The 17,177-nt window shown below is 37.3% G+C and overlaps 1 protein-coding gene across 3 annotated transcripts in view; it reads left to right on the forward strand.

Annotated features, from left to right (window-relative positions):
- The window catches only part of Kel (Kell metallo-endopeptidase (Kell blood group)), a 214,701-nt gene that overhangs the window by 41,819 nt on the left and 155,705 nt on the right, over window positions 1–17,177 (forward strand). The window lies entirely within an intron of this gene.

Here is a 17,177-nt window from a genome sequence, read left to right on the forward strand (position 1 = left end):
ATCCCTGGTTTCATGTCCTAATCATTGCACTTCTCTCTTTTTTCTATTACTTCAAACTAATATCCTCAATATTTAGACTGGTAAACCTGTACTTCCAGGTTCCATTGTTGGTGTGACTAAGAAACACCCTTATTTACCTTTCAGCTTCAGGAAATAAAAAAATGTTTAAGATACCTGCAGGCTAGCTCAGCCTCCAACAATGAGGTGGTGATACTGGATACTAGGTGGTAGTCCTGCAAAGCAGCACAAATCTATTGGTAGAATTCACAGATATCTGCATCTTCTCTTGCATCAGAAGTAGTTTGAAAAAGTAAACTGGAGCAGAATTCTGAACCAAAGAAGTCAAAGGGATTCTGTAGATCAGAGATTAAGAGTAAGATTAATTTTAGTTTTGGCTTTATGAGCAAAAGTCTTGCTATACAGTTCAGGCTGGCCTTGAACTCACGGCAGACCTCCTACCTCAGTCTCCAAGACTTGGGATTGCAGTAGTCACCATGCTGGCTTGGAGTAAGACTAATTTTAATTACAGCCTCTGTGTACATGGTAAAATTTTATTCAACAGTAAAGTGTGAAGGGGGTTGATGGGAATTTCTCAGAGGAAAGAAGTGGAGCCCATCGTGAGGTCACGAGAGCTCTTGAGACAGATGCCTGAGAAACTTCAAAAATCTCCAAGGAGGGACAAGTGGATTTTTAGGTTAGGAGAAGAGCCCTACCCGTGGCTTTTCTTTAGGGAAGAAGAGGGCTTGGCTCACGTGTTTTTCTAAGCTGTGCTGATCCCCAGCTTCAGGCACAGAACCAAAAGCAGGGCTGCAGGGCTGGCCCTGAACAGGAGCTGGTGAGCAAGAATAGTGCAGGATTCAGTGGTGATGTCCAGGCACCATAGTGTCCCAGGTGCAGGGACAGTTCTTGTATCTGCATGAGGATGTAGACGAACTATCAGGTAGGCCTATTATAGGAATCACCTAATCACTCGACTACTTATGATTTTTTCTTGTTGAACAGAAGTTTTTGTAATGAAAAAAAAAAAAACCCCAACCAATTAGATTTCTCAAATCTGAGAGAGATGCCCTTTGTTATTTTCTCAATATGAGAACATCTCTGGCTAACAGTTTTTCTTTTGCCAGATTGTGTATCAGTCCTGTATGTGTGGCCTTAGCTTCAGCCAATGTTTCTACAGGAAGTGAGCCAGAAATGGTGGCATATTTTAAGTTACAGTTCTAGAGCACATTTGCTTTGTCACCTTGTAATAAGTTCAAAGATGTCACTAAAAGGAGGTTTTAGAGTCTTAAGTTGATCAGGTCTTCCTAAAAGCCCCTACCAATCACATAGTACCTCATGAAGCTTGAGAAGATTCAGGCTGTTGTGGTTAATAGAGAGGTGGCATCACAGAAGGGTATTGGTGCGTGTGTGTGTTGGAAATGTGAAGGTGTTTCTGATTGCTGAGTCCTTCTGAACTACTAGTGCAGCAGGAAATGCTACAGACACCCAAGATCCCAGGTGTTTCTAAGTCCTCATTGCAGGGGACTAATATTTGAATTCTGGACAGTTCATCTACATAGCTGGTGTTTCTGAATTAGACTTTTAAATACCAGTGACTCTATTCCTGTCCATATCAAAGTGACCATGTGGTTATATCTCATACTTCTCTTGTAGCAGCAGCATGTAGGAAGACTCCACTGGAGGGATTTCTTCCACAAGAACAGAATTCAAACCATGTCTAGGAGATTTTTGACCCAAGAATTCCTCCCCATGGAATCATGGGGAGACTTATTCTTGCCAACACTCGCATTGTACTATTTCTCTTTATTAAATTAAATTATTACCTAATCTATGACTTGTGAATTGTGGGATTTGTTTCTATCCTTTGCATCACAGGAGTTCCGAAAAATCTTTTGCATGAGAGAAAAGCATTATGGTAGGTGTTGGCCAAATATATTGCCATAGCCAACATTCAAAATTAGAATCTGGGCATATACTACCAATTTCTATGTGTATATTTTAAAGTTCCCTTGCCTGCTCATTCTATGCATATACCTCTATCCTCACTGGTTTGAGTTGAGTATCATTTCATTCTTCACCTGTAACTCTAGTTGTTATTTTGATCATAAATTTTCTACTCTGTTTCTGTTCCCTGACCTTAGGAAAGATGCTTTTGTGCCACCCTGTCCTGGTCACAATGACTGTCCTTTATAAACAATGTTTCAATTTTTTATGCTTTTTATTCTTTTACTTCCTTGAATAATTACCATCAGAAGAACATTGTATCTAAGATTAGCCAGGGAAAAAGCCAAAGATTCTAGATATTGGGTCTTTATTGGGAAAAATATCATAAGAGCTCTTATAGTGCTCACATTAGTTCAAGGTAAAGCCCTGCCCTTCAGGATTAGCCTCAAAAAACAGTGGACAATGAGGTAAAACAATCTACTGAAGGCAACATGCTCATTCTCTTATAAACCAGTGAGGAATTTTGATACCCAGAATCCTAAAAAATACAGAAAAAAACCCTAAGTATTATGTATCCATTGCCTACTGTGTTAATTAATTTTACATATCTATGTCGCTAGTTACCTGGTTGTCAGTAAAGACCACTCTGTATGATTTTTGAATATAATTTTTTAAAGATGTGATTAATTTTTAAATCAATAGACCAGATAAAGTTGATTTTTTCATCGATTGGCTTATGAACAGTTAGTAGGCAAACCCACTATAAAAAAATCCATGTGTCCTGATTCTGTTTCAAGTTGACACAAAAATACCATTGTTTAAAGGGCTGAATTCATTTGAAAGATCAATGTTTCCAAAGCAGTATTTCAGAAATGAGACAGAGTCTAAATAGTTTTTTCCATTTGTAGATGATGTGTAGCAATACTTTCTGAATGCATTTGGTCACAGGCTTAATGATACTGCCACTTTGTTGCCCATGGTTTTATTGAGAAAATCTAGTAGATGGCTCTTTGGGGAAAAATATGAGCACAAACTGTAACATTGAACACAAGTTTAATGAACAAGTCTCATAGATTTAAGAGATCTAATAGAGGCTTGATTAGACCAGATTGTAAACAACTCAAGAGGCTTACAGAAAACATGCAGAAACATAAAGGAAGGAATGAAGGATTCAGGGGAAGCTTACTACGGGCTGCCTTTACAAAGAGAAGGGTGCTTGGAGACCTGCCAGTTCTCACAAAAGAACAAGATAAAGAATGGCCAACAAAATGACTCATGTAACCAACACTCATGGGAAACATGGCACATATGTGGCACTCTGTTAAATGTGTTTATGTGAATTAAGTTACTCAGTCCTAACAACAGCCCTGCAAAGTAGGTTGCTATTTTTATCCAATTTTAGTCTGAGAAGATATAGGAATATAGCCTATGTCACTGAGCCAATAACTCATCGAGGCATCTTTGGATCCAGATTTTGTTGTATTCCAAATTTTTTATACATTCTATTTGAAATCCTCTTTTAGAAACACAACACAGACTACAAACATAAAATATGGTTAGAAGACCTGGGAGGCGCACCCTTAAATAAGGGGCCCTGAAGCTTCTTGTTTCCAACTCAGTGGTGAATAGACCCATGGATGGAGCCAGAATGTGAATTCAGGCATCTGATTGTGAATCCTGAGCTTTACACTATGACCTTCCCAAATTGCTGTGCCCAGTTGTCCAACTTAGTAACATGCAAAATTGGGGTTCAAAACGAAGTATTCTGATATCAGAATTTATGTTCTTACACCATTTGTCTTGTTTCTTGGTGTTGTGTCATTTTAAATTTGAGGAAAGTAAACTCCCAGAGATTATAGTTTGTTCAAATCATACATCCAACAAACACAAGGATGTTATTGAACTTAGTGGGAACTGAATCCGGAGTTGGCACTTATGTGTACTACTGTGTATTTCCTCTTAGCTAGTGAAAGCATGACTGTTGCAGGACACTTGTGGGGATGTTTAACTTGTGCTGAGGATGTGTTGAGTTGTTCACCAGAGGAAGCTACTTTCAGGCTCTTCTTTGAGGTGCTGCAATCTGAACCAAAATCAGCCTGAGAGAAGTGTGTGTATGTGTATGTATGTGTATATGTCTGTGTGTGTGTGTGTGTGTGTGTGTGTGTGTGTGTACTAGCAACAACAGCACAAACTACCTTACTGGATTGATAATAAAACCTTAGTAGCTTCAAACAATAGAAGTCTATTTGGGGCTCAGTAAGATCTGTTGAAGAGATAGGGCTGGGAGTGTGCTTGTTCTCTTAGAAAATGCCATGAATTAGTATCATTTCTAAGGTCACTTTGGACATAATTATCTGGCTGTTAAAAGGGGGAAAGATAATGGAGGATTATGAAGGGTCATTACATGGCCAAGATATGGAAGTGACTTCTTAGTCCTGAATCTTTCTTGCCACAGCTTAGTCTGTGGCCATAGCAAGAGGTTGGGATGGTTAGACAAGCTGTGTGCCCAGGAAGAAAGGGCAGTGGAAAGGTGCAGGTGGTGAATCATGAAAGACACATGCAAATCTGAGTTATCTGTATTCTTAAGAGAATGAATGCCAGAATGCTTTCCCCAATATCTGATGTTGATCCTTTATTCTTCACAGTTCTGTTGGATTTGTGCTCTATTGTAGTTTGATTGTACTTCTTTTTTTAAAATTGAGTTTATTGGTACATTTTAGGTATACAGTACAGTTACATTCACTATTGGGATCTTGTACCTTTACATGACAGGTGATTGTGCTTCTAATTTTTGTGATCATGAGTGGTATTTGCTTTTTTTTTGTTTGTTTGTTTGTTTGAGACAGAGCCTCACTATGTAGTTGAGACTGACCTTAAACTCACTGTGTAGCCCAGGCTGGTCTCAAACTCACAGCGATCTTCCTGCCTCAGCCTCCCGAGTGCTGGGATTACAGGCATGTGCCACCATGCCCGGCTTTACTCTTTTCATCTATTTTCCGAATAACAGATTTTCCCTTTTCTGAAGGGCCTATTTATATCCCTTTTCTGAAGGGCCTATGCTTTAATTGGATTGTTTCTCTTTTCTCATTGATATTAGCATTTTATACATATGCTAAGTATTTTTTCTTTTGCATATTGCTTCTATCTCATATTTTTATTCTTTTAATGATGTCTTTTAATTAACAGAAATTTTTACTTATAAAGTTTATATTTTCAGAATTTTTTTCACTGTTTTCTATAACACAAATTCATGAAGATACACATAAAATTTTAGAAGGTGTTTTTGGTTTATTTCTTTAAAATTTGGATCTATTATTCATCCATGGATGTTGAAAAAATGATTTCCTCAAAACTTTACATGCAAGAATTATGAATTAAGTGCCAATATTGTTTCATGATTTTATTACCGCATAATACTAATTCTATAATTATTTTTAATGAGGATAATTTTATAATAGTATTACTTATGACATCTGGTGCATCAGTTCTTTCATATATATTCTTTTTTTTTTTTTGGTACTGGGGATCGAACTTGGGTCCTTGCACTTGCGAGGCAGGCCACCAAACCACTGAGCTAAATCTCTGGCCCTTCATATATATTCTTGTTGAAGATTTTCTTACATTACCTTATTATTGACCCTGTGAATTTCATGTGTATGTAAAATCAGCTTGCAACATTCTATAAAGAAAAATGTTGATATTTAAAGTAGGATTACTTTGATTCTAACAATTAGTATTTACAATAAATTTTTAAGCCATGAAGACACTATGTTATTTTATTTATTTCAGCCTTTTAAAATTTCTCAATTATCATATTTTCTATATAAAATTTTCTGTGGAAAAATTGTCTTAGATTTTTTTTTTAGGTAATTGATGTTTTATGCCACTGTTGTAGTATAATTTAGTTTCACATTCTTGTGCTCACTTCAGCAGCACATATACTGATTTCACATTCTAGTAGTTTGTTACTTGTATATAGAGATAAAACTGATTTTATTATTTTATCATGTCATAAATGAAAGGTGAGAAGTGTATTATCTCATGGTACTCCCTTCCCTTGTACCTTGTTACACAAGACTCCTAAACATGTGTAGAAAGGAAGATGGTGATTTGAAGCAAAATCTTTCTATTTCCTTGGTGCTACCTTTGAATAAATCCTTTCTTCTTTTCATGAACATAAATGGCCATACATGATTTAAAATGCCCTAATTATTAAAAGGTATTCTTTTATTCTCTGAAGTAGCTGTGTGTAATTGTTATTTCTTCCTGAAACATTTGGTAAATTGTCCAATGAAGGAGACTGGTTTGTATATTCTTGTTACAAAAGGGTTTAAAAATATAGATTCCATGTCTTCAATAATTATTGGATTACTTGGGTCTTATTTTTTCTTAATTTTTAAGGCTGTGTTTTTCTGAAGTGTGTTGACACAAAATAATTTATTTGTTACATAATTTTCAAATTTACCTGAATGAGATTGCATATTCTAGTTATATTGTTAAATGTTGGGACTTATAATTATACAGATCCTTATTTTTTCTTCATGAGTCACAACAGATTTTTTCAATGTTATTAGTAGTTTAAAAGGTTTTCATTTTGTAGCTTTATTTTAGTTTATCATTTTCTTTTTCATTTGTTTTCTACTTTATGTATAGTGTACAGTTATCTTTCTATTTTCTTTTCTTAGAAGCTTAATTGATTTCATACTATTTTGTAATATATTTGATTTCATAGCTTCAGCTGCATCTTATATGCCAGTATGTTGCATTTTAACCAACACCAAAATTATTTTGTAATTTCTATTGTACCTTTTTGTTAGATCTATATTTTATTTATTTACTTCAGAAATGGCCCCAAAAGGAATCCCAGAGAGCCTTACCTGATGTAAAAATATACATTAATTTTATTTGTTTTTTCTTTTTCTTTTTGGTACTGGGGATCGAACACAGGTCCTTGAGCTTGTGAGGCAGATGGCGGCACCACTGAACTAAATCCCTGGCCCAAAAATGTACATTAATTTTATAAACAATAAGAGTTCTTACTTTGACTTGGCTCTCAAAACCCCCCAAAAAAGTATAACCAGGAATTGGAGGATTTAGTAGTGTCAGGAAAAAAAAAAAATGGCGGGGGGCAGAGGAGAAAGAGAGAGACTAAATTAAGAAAGGGGCGCCAAACACTACACAGTTGTTTCTGGCCATCTCCAGCTGCACCTGTAACATATTAGCCTATATGCATGAGATTGTGATTTTGTGATTCCTACTCTCATTACCTCTTCCATCAGTGTGTCTGTCCCTCAGCCTTTATTAGTGTATTGCCTTTATGTTATTTTAATGTACTTTGAAGAAATGCTCCTGTAAAGATTGTCTTCTTCATAGGTCTGCCTATAGGATAAAAAAAATGTCTATATAAATACTGTAGCTGTTAAGCTTTGTTACTTTGGTGGTATAATCTTTTTGAAACAATCTAGTTCAGAATTTATGTTTGTATGATTTGAAGCCAGTCACTATGAAGGAACGGTAAGTTTGAAAAAGGGGCCAGATCCCAAGCTCTAAGCTGTGCAATAAAAATTTAAAAGTTTTAATGGTCAATACCTTGGGGAGCAGTTGTGTGGACCAGAGCAGCATGACTGTAGATAGATCCCAGCCAGTGCTCAGCCCCATCCCCAGAGGCTCAGGCACACAGGCCCAAGCCAAAGCCTCGCCCAGAAAAGAGCTTCACAGATGCACAAGTTTCAGCCAGAGGCCTGCCCCATAGTATTAGTAAGTGTGCATAGATCCTGGCTAGCAGCAGTGTGGACCAGAGCAGCATGGCTGCAGGCAAATCACAGCCAGGGCTTGGCCCGGACCCCAGTAGCTTGAGCTCACTGGCCAAAGTCAAGAGCCTGCTTGGAAAAGAGTTGCACAGGCACACAGGCAACAGCTAGAGTTTCACCCTGATACCATCAGTAAGTGCATAGAGACCCTAGCCAGAAGCCTGCTCAGACAACAGGAGCTGGGGTACACAGCCCCCTGCCAAAGGCCCTCCCAGATGACAGCTACATGGTGGCCCTAGCCAGAGGCAAACCTAGACATCATCCCTAGTGTGCACAGGCCCCAGCCAGAAGCCTGTCAGACAACAGGTCAGGCTCAGGGATCCAGAAGGCCAGCATTCTGAACCAAGGAATTGGTGTACTGGTGAGAAGCAGAGAAAAGGCCACTTGGTGACTTGCTAAGAATTGAACACTGGCTGAGCAAAAAACTGCAACAAAGGCACAGCAGGCTGCATCTGTTGAAATGAGTAGATACATACATAAGTCTCAAAACCAGACTTCCAGATCACGTAAGGCAACCCCAATGAAAAATGAGATGGAACAATCTGATACTCAACAACCCAGACTACTTGAACCGGCAATGAAAGAGGATCTGGAAAAATGAAATCAGGAACAATTTCTCAGATAACAGCAGAGATTGTGCCCATAGTGCAAGGCATGATTAATAAATCTAGAGCAGACATAAAAAAATAGAGGAGCTGAGGAACAGGATGGAATCCCAACATAGGAAACAAATAGAATCCATAAAACAGATGCAGATTTCCAGGAGATTAGAAACTCCATTGAAAGTTTATACAGTAGAATGAACCAATGTGAGGCCAGAATTTCAGATATAGAAGACAAGACTGCAATAGTGATCAGGAAAAAAAAAGATTCTTAAAAATAGTAAGGGACCATGAGAAATCAATCCAGCAGCTGCTAAACAATGCAAAGAAGAATAACAGAATGCTGATCGAAGTCAATGAGGAAACAGGAGAGTGGAGATGACATTAAAAAAAAAAAAAACTGTTCGCAGAAGTATTGACAGAAAACTTCCCAAGTAAGGGAAATAACTTGATATAGATAAGTGAGGACTCCAACTTGCCATGATAAAAAAAAATCTACACCTAGGCATATAATAGTTAAGATTCCAGAAATCCAAGAGAAGAACACAATTCTACAAGCAGAGAAAAGAAACAAATCACATTCAAAGGAAATCCCATCAAAATCACAGCAGATTTCTCAACACAAACTCTCAAGGCAGGAAGAGCTTGGAGTGACATATTTCAAGCCTTAAAGGAAGATAGCCCTCAACCCAGATTTATGTACCCTACAAATTGATCTTTCAAAATTGATGGAAAAATGAGATACTTTCATGACAAAATGCACCTGAGGAACTTCATGAATACTAAACCAGAACTCCAAAAATTTTTAAACAATATCCTAGGAAATGACAACTAGGATCAAACTCCAGGAAGCCCAGCAAAATGAATCCATCAGGCGGGACAAGAAATTAAACACAAAGGGCAAGAACCCAACAAAAAGAAAAAGTAATGATAAGGATAAGTCAATACATATCAGTTATAACCACCAATGTTAATGGTCTCAATTCACCAGTCAAAAGAAATAGGCAGAATGGGTCAAGAAGCTTCAGACAAGACATGCACTTAATTAAAAAAGAAACTCATAGAGTAAAAGTGAAAGGGTGGAGAACTATACTCCATGTGACAGGACCCCCCCCAAAAAAAACAGGAGTAGCTATCCTGTTTGCAGATCAAGTGGGTTTAAAACCAACACTGATTAACAGAGACAAAGAAGGACACTACATCTTTGTAAAGGGAACAATCCAAGAAGAAGAGATGACAATTATAAATATATATGCAATAAATATTAGTGTGCCCAACTCTATAAAACAAATACTAACAGACATGAAAAATCAAATAAGCACTAATACAGTAGTAGTGGGGACCTCAATACCACACTGTTCCAAATAGATAGATGAACTAGACAGAAAATAAACAACAAAATACTAGAACTTAAACCCTCGAACAAATTCACTTAACAGATGCTTACAGAGTGTTCCACCCCACAAAATCAGAATACAAATTCTTTTCATCTGTACATGAGTCATTCACCAAAATAAACTACATACTCACTCATAGAACATATCTAAGTAAGTGCAAAGTAATTGAAGTTTTCCCCTATATATTATCAGACCATAGTGCGATGAAATTGGAGATCAATAGCAAAAGAAACTTCAAGAATTTCATAAACACATGGAAATTGAACAACATACTTCTGAGTATCCAATGGTTCATAGAGCAAATTAAAGAAGAAATCAGAAAGCTCCTACAATTAAATGAAAATGACAATACAACATATCAGAATCTATGGGACACAATGAAAGCAGTCTTATGAGGGAAATTCGTAGCAGTGAACACTCATATTAGGAAAACAGTGAGCTCAATTAATGATGATGAACCTCAAACTTCTAGAAAAAGAAGAGCAGTACAAACCCAAAGCTCAAGGGAGGAAATTATAAAGATCAGAGGAGAAGTCAATGCAGCGGAGACTAAGAGAACTATACAAAAAAATCAATGATCAGTTATACATTTTGATCCTTATCTACACTTTTAGCTTTTCACACCAGAGAAACTATTTGTTATTTACAGTGTTAGAATTAGAGGTGTGCACCAAAACACCAGGCTCCTCCTTTTTACCATTACTTCTATCTTCGCATGTTACCATTGTACCTAATAGTTTCATCATATGTTTAAATAATGTTTTATAAATATTTTTATTGAGGTATAGTGTACATGAGATGCCTAGATTTTTTCTCCCATTAGGTTTATTGGTACATTCAAAGCAAACAATACAGTTACATTTATCATTGGGATCCTGTACCTTTACATGATATATCTTGGTTCTTATTTTTTCCCCTTGTTGCTGTGCTTTCTTCACCCCTTCACCCCCTTCAACATAGATTTTAATTGGAGCTTTACACATATTCACAAAGAAATATTCCTATGAAATCACAACACAAATTAATGTATATATTAATTTCTGTACTCCAGAAGACCTCTTTTTGCTCATACCATGATCTGAATGTGTCTTTTAGAACATGCTCTTGAAACTTAACAGAAATATGTCATCAATGAGAAAGTATTCAGAGATGGGGCTTTAGGAGCTGAAAACCTATAAAGAAGACATCATGAATTGGATTAGTGCCCTCATAAAAGAGGCTTCTGAGATCTGTCTGACCTCTGGCCCTTCTATTGTCCATCTCTTCTGCTATGTGTGGACATAGTGAAAAGGCACCATCATGGAAAAAGACAGTGAATCTTCACTAGACACTATATCTGCTGGTGACCTTGACCTTGAGATCCCCAATCTCTAGGATTGTGGGAAATAAATTTGTATTGCCTATAAATCCATTCTCAGGGATTTAGCATAGCATGAGAAGTAGAATAAGATTTCTCCTTCATATCAGTGCCCATTAATGTTAAGCCATGATGTCTACCATTAGTCTATTTCTTCTTTTCTTAAAGTGCATATAAATAGAAATACTATGAGTATATGACAGTTTCTGGCAACTTTCTGTGAACATTTCTGTGGTATTTTTCTAGACTGTTGTATTTAGGAATAATTTTGGTTTTTTAAATAATATTTACCATACATATCATAATTTTTATTATTCTATTGATAGATATTTGTTTTTTTCTTTTTAGTTTTCCTATTTTATATAAGACTATTATAACATGTTTACACATTACAGTTTTGATGTTGACTTTCCCCAGTGCCTCATGTGTTGATCCCATATCCATGCTGCTGAGAAGTGAAGGAACCCACAAGAGGTGGTGCTTAATTGTAGTTGTTGAGGTCATTTGATACATACACTGGGAAGTTAGTTCTTATGACATTCTTGGGTAGTTTTCAAGAGCATCACAACAGCCTGATTTGCTCCCCCATTGTTTCTGATTCAAGATGTAATAATTTCTTGGCTTCACCCATATATATATGTAGTAATACAGAACCCAAAGAGTGTTTCCCAAGACTTTGCAATGCCATTTGGACTTCAGCCTCTAAAACTGTTAAAGAAAATATGGTTTTTCTATAAAATGGAATACTACTCAGCCATAAAGAATGAGAAAGTAGATTTATTCATAGGTAAATGGGTACATTTTTGAGGATATACTCCTAAGTGAAATACATAAGTCACACGTGTAAACACTGAATAGTTTCTCTGGTGTGAAAAACTAAAACAGTACTCAAGATCTTAATGGGTTAATTAGCAACGTGAAACAGGAAGAAAAGGACTAAAGATGTAGGGACAGTGAGAAGGATAGGGAAAGGGGAATAAGGGAAAGGGAAAAAATATGAGAAAATGTAAAAGTGGAATTAAAGTCTTTGTAGGTGGGGAGGGGAAGAGGGGGTGAAGGGAGGGTGGGGACAAGGGAAAAAATTAGAACCAAGACCTGTCATGTAAAGGTACAAGATCCCAGTAATGAATGTAACTGTACTGTCTACCTAGAATATACCAATAAATTCAATAAAAAAACCTTTTCTCTTCATAAATTTAGATACCTCCAGTGTTCATTATAGTAAAGCAAAGAAATCTAATATGCAAAACTTTTGGTACAAATAGCCACTAATTTATTTTGGCTATATGCCATCAGATCTGCCATTTATATGTTCTTAAGGTCACTGCACTTACAAAACTCATAGTAAACCCCATAATAATTATGAAAAAATGGCATTAAGGAGGTAACATTTAAACACTTTTTGTGATACTCAATAACGAGAGGAACTTAGCTAAAAAACAGTAAAATATCACACATGTTGCATGGTGAAGAAACATAAATACTACAGTGCTTATAACACGCTCCACATGAAGTTTGCTGAAAAATAAAGAAATTTGCTTGTGAAAGTGAGTGTCAAAGAGGTCTCAGCTGGGGAGCTATTGTGAAGTGATGGGAAAGCAGTTGTCTGAAATGAGAAAGAAGTTATATGATCTTGAAGAACGAGGAAGAAAAATTCTTTGGCCCCAGTCAGCCTAACAGAAATCTAGCTACAACTACTCATAAACAAGGTTACCTTGGAACGTATCTCAGGGCTCCAGAGTGAGGCTGGAACATCCTTAAGGACCACAGAACTGAGAAAAGCCACATTTTAGATGTAGGAGGATAAGTTTCATTTTGACAGTGTTACATCTATCCTGAGGTGGTACAAGGTTAACCCAAGGTCAGTGGTTTCTACAGTAGGAAAGGACAATTAGAAGTGGATGTCCAGCTTCCTCATCTCTCTAGGACACTTTTTCAGAGACCCACTTCTGTCTCATCCTACAGCAATCACTGGAGAGTTTTAGCAGAGCTAGAGCACGGGGGAGCCATTAGAAACAAAAAGCAAAACAGTAATCTGTGTGTAGGAGTTGGTGGTGGCTGTGTGTACTAAACACTGGAGGAACTGTACTAGAGAAGCTGGACAGTGGCATTTCTCTACCAAAAATTTGGTTGTTAGGCCTGCCAGTCTCAAGTTCCTAAACAGCTTCCCCATAACCCCATGGGGCAGGGAAGCAATGCACATTTACCAATATCTACAGATAAGTACATTTGGCCACAGCCAATCCAATTGTCTGAGCTTCAGTTTGACTAATTCCTGAGGGTCTGTGTGCATGTTCTCAAAACAGGCAGAGCCAATACATGGGTATCTGGAAATAGAAGTATCTGGCTTATTTCCATGCTGGCATCACTAAGCCAAGTAAGCTTATTGTATATTTGCCTTTGCCTCAAGCCCTACCTTGATGGAAGCCAGGCCTTTCTGAATTTTGTACCTATGGTATCTTTTTAAATGGTGTTATTCTACCTTTTTCTTTTTCCATGTGCAAGAGACTCAAATTCTGCTATTTTGGTCCCCATTGAGAAATAGGTTTTACTTTAGTGGCTCTTCAGTTGTCCTGCTGTGCTGTAGGAGGAAATGGCATTCATCTGGCCTTTCCATGTTGTCCAATATGTGTGGACTTATGTTCCATTTACCCACTTACATATAGCCTCTCCTGCTTCCTAGCCATTAGTACCCTGGACATAGACATGATCTTCTGGAAATTTGTTTCTTTCTTTTTTTTCTCTGTCTAGGGTTTTATTAGACTGCTTTTCTGTTGTCCACAATATACCTGTACTGGAAGATTGAGACAAAAAGGCATAAACTCACATTAAATAAAGTAATCTAATCAGTTCTACAAAGTTTATTTGTAAAAGTAGCACTAGGAACCAACCAAAATAAGTAGGGGAGTCCCAGTGGGGACTGTAAAAGGAGAACATGGGAAGATAGACACATGCCCACAATCCTGACCTTGCCCTCACCCTCTCTTGGTGAGAGGGCCAGAGCCCAGCAGACCTTTGCAGAAGCATTGATGCTTTCAGCTGGGCCCGAGACTCTGTAATGGAAATTTCAATTCAGAGTGTATTCATCAATTTTCTGTTGCTGTAATGAAATACTGAACCTGGGTAATATACTAAGAAATAAGTTTACTGAACCCACAGTTTTGAAAGCTGAAATTCTAAAGAGCATAAACCAGCTCTGGTGAGGACCTTCCCAGGCTTTACCACAATATGGCAGCTAGCAACATGGCAGAAGCTTGTGCAAGAGGGGGAGATCATACATTGAGAAGGAAGTTCAGTAATGATGGACCAGTCTTGCTTTTTTCTGTATAACAACTTTCTCTCATAGGAACTCTCTGGGTTCTTTAATTACTTTCTTAGTTCCTTCTTTCGGTGATAACCCAATGTCTTATACCATCTTCTGCTAGGCCTCTCTTCTTTTGCAGTGCCTCTAGATAGAGTCTGAGGAGATTCTGCAAGGAACGGGTGGAAACCTCAACTCACCTACAGAACAGGGTTAAGATCACTGACTTATATCACAGAAAATAATTAGAGAATACTTCGTTGAGAGTCAGAATGGTTTATTAAGGCAGAATTAAAGAAGTATACACTCAGGGAGAATGGAGGATGAGCATTCAAGGGAGGTGCATATGGTCTGGGGCTGGGGATGTGTATATGGTTTTCAGGGTGGAAATCCTTGGGATTTCTGAGTCTATACAAAGGGCAGGTTCAATTTATAATAGAAAGGTATGATCTTTTCTACAGCTTGGCCCATTCCCAGGTGGAAACTTAAAGGCAAGAGGACATTCTATTACATTTTTTGAGACTTAAAAATTTAGAAGCAACAAACAAGGGAAAAATTTGTTTCTTTTTAAAGTTAAATTTAAAAATTATAATTTACCAGTATCATTTGTACCTATTTTTATTTCTTATATCCCACATCACTACCATTCTTACATCATCGCAATGGGGACCAACCTTCTAGAACATGAACCTTAAGGAACACATTTAAATCATGTTCAAACCATAGCACAAATTATAGTGCTTATAATGGAGGCAACAGTCCTTTCTGTTCTTTTAGAAACCCATGCTAATAATCTCAAATTGATTATTTTATTAGTTACTTCCCTTTCCTATTCTTTTCATTCTTCTTCTTTTGTTAGTCAGCAGAGTTTATTTCCTCTTATGAGTAAATTGGTTCTGTCATGATCGTATATTTTGGTTGGGTTCTATTGCTTGTAGTGTATAGGTTTTATTCTATGAGTTAGCTGAGGTCAGTTTTTGAGACTCAGAGCACATTTTCTCCCTGAAAAAGACTTTACTGTTAAGAAAAAAGGAAAAGAAGCAATAGCATGAGCTTAACAGGACAGGTTTATTTTGGAATAAATCTGAGGGGGATTGCCCTGATACTAAGATTAGACCTGGTATGCTTGTACAGGCTATCAGGTCTTTTATAAGGTGATGGGGATTAAAGAGGACTATGAAAGGGAAAGGTCAAAATGAGACTTTGAAGACTTCTCACTGAACTCTCAGTGAGAAGGAGTTGTGGCTAGCAATCAGGGACAAGGCTTGAGAATGTATTGGTTGCTTGTAAAGAACAAGCCTGAATAATGATGGGAGTTATGGGTTATAGGTGTGCACACTGGGCCTTATCATGATCAGACATCTTTAGCAGGTGTAGAAGCATAGTGGAGGAAGGGGTTTAACATGATCTGTTCAGCCTAGAATGGCACTGTTGGATTCCTTCAACTGCACGTACCCTTTCCCATAATTCACTCTGTTATAGTAAGATGCATGAAATGCAGCCCACATATGTGAACCTTTAATGAAGTCCAAGTGAGGAAAGGCCATTGTAGACAATGTCAGCAGGGGAGCCACCCATGTATCCTGGTTTAGGAATTTTGAAATTTCCTCAGGTCTTTGTTATTGTTGTTTCTGTCTATATGTAGTGGGACATATATGTAGTGGGATTGGCTCTGGGGTATTCCCAGGTACAGGTGAGTGGAGGTGATCCTATGGCTTCTAATTGTACTATCTGTATAAAATGGGTTACAGGGTAAAAGAACAGTTGTTAAGAATTAAAGTGTATTTATATTTGAAATGTCATGGAACATAGGTCTATCAATGATAGATTGAATAGTTCAAAAGATGGAGCAAGACAGATATTTCAGTTATAGAATTTTATGGGGGCTGAGGCCTTATATGACAGGCATGGCACAGTAAAATAAAATAGATACAAGACTGGGTTAAGATACATAGAATGGTGAGATAAGTTTTATGTAAGCCACATTTATGCTACTTGGTAGACTTTCCAGCAATATTAAGCTTAGAAGGAAAGGTTCACATCTCTCAGAGAAAGAGACAGAAGAATTAGAAATCATGATTAGTGTCACACTAGATTTTTTAAATTAGTTTTTGTTTGTTTGCTTGCTTTTTCAATTCCTTGTTCTGTTCTATACTTGTTCCACTTGCAGAGGAAGGAATACATATAGTCTCCTGTCTAAGTGTCCTCCATAAGCCTCTTGACATTTGACTTGAACTGGATATAGAGCAGGCAAACTCTCTGTCCCCATGTTTTGGCACAAGGAGAAAAATAGACTTGTGTTATTGTGATGATATAGTGAGCATAATGCCTCAAAGTGTCAGCGGCAGCCTGAGGAATCAATGGAAGGAGCTGCTTAGTTATTACAAAGTCTTTCTACTGCTGAGACACATAAAAAGGAAAAAAAATCTGCCTCTTTTAGTCTTGAATAGTATTTTAAAAATACACATGCACTTGTATGCACATATATATCTGCAATCATGGGAGAAAATCCAGAACTTTTTCCACATTCCTCTCTGACTGGACTGCAGACTCCCAGTGATGAGATCAAGATAGGCACAGCTGGGAGAAGATTCTATCCTTACTTCTGAATGGTGAACCTTGAGGTGGTGGTCTCTTATTTCAGCTCCACTTTTGTTTCTTTAGCACTTAATTCTTATGTTTCATAAGTTATGATGTGGAAAGACCCGATTTCATGGGTTCAGTGGAAAATATTGTACTTTTTTTTTTTTCTTAAGTTCAGGACTG

The sequence above is a fragment of the Fukomys damarensis genome, unplaced genomic scaffold, assembly GCF_012274545.1.
Source record: "Fukomys damarensis isolate Sample0158 unplaced genomic scaffold, DMR_v1.0_HiC HiC_scaffold_16, whole genome shotgun sequence".
NCBI lineage: Eukaryota > Metazoa > Chordata > Mammalia > Rodentia > Bathyergidae > Fukomys > Fukomys damarensis.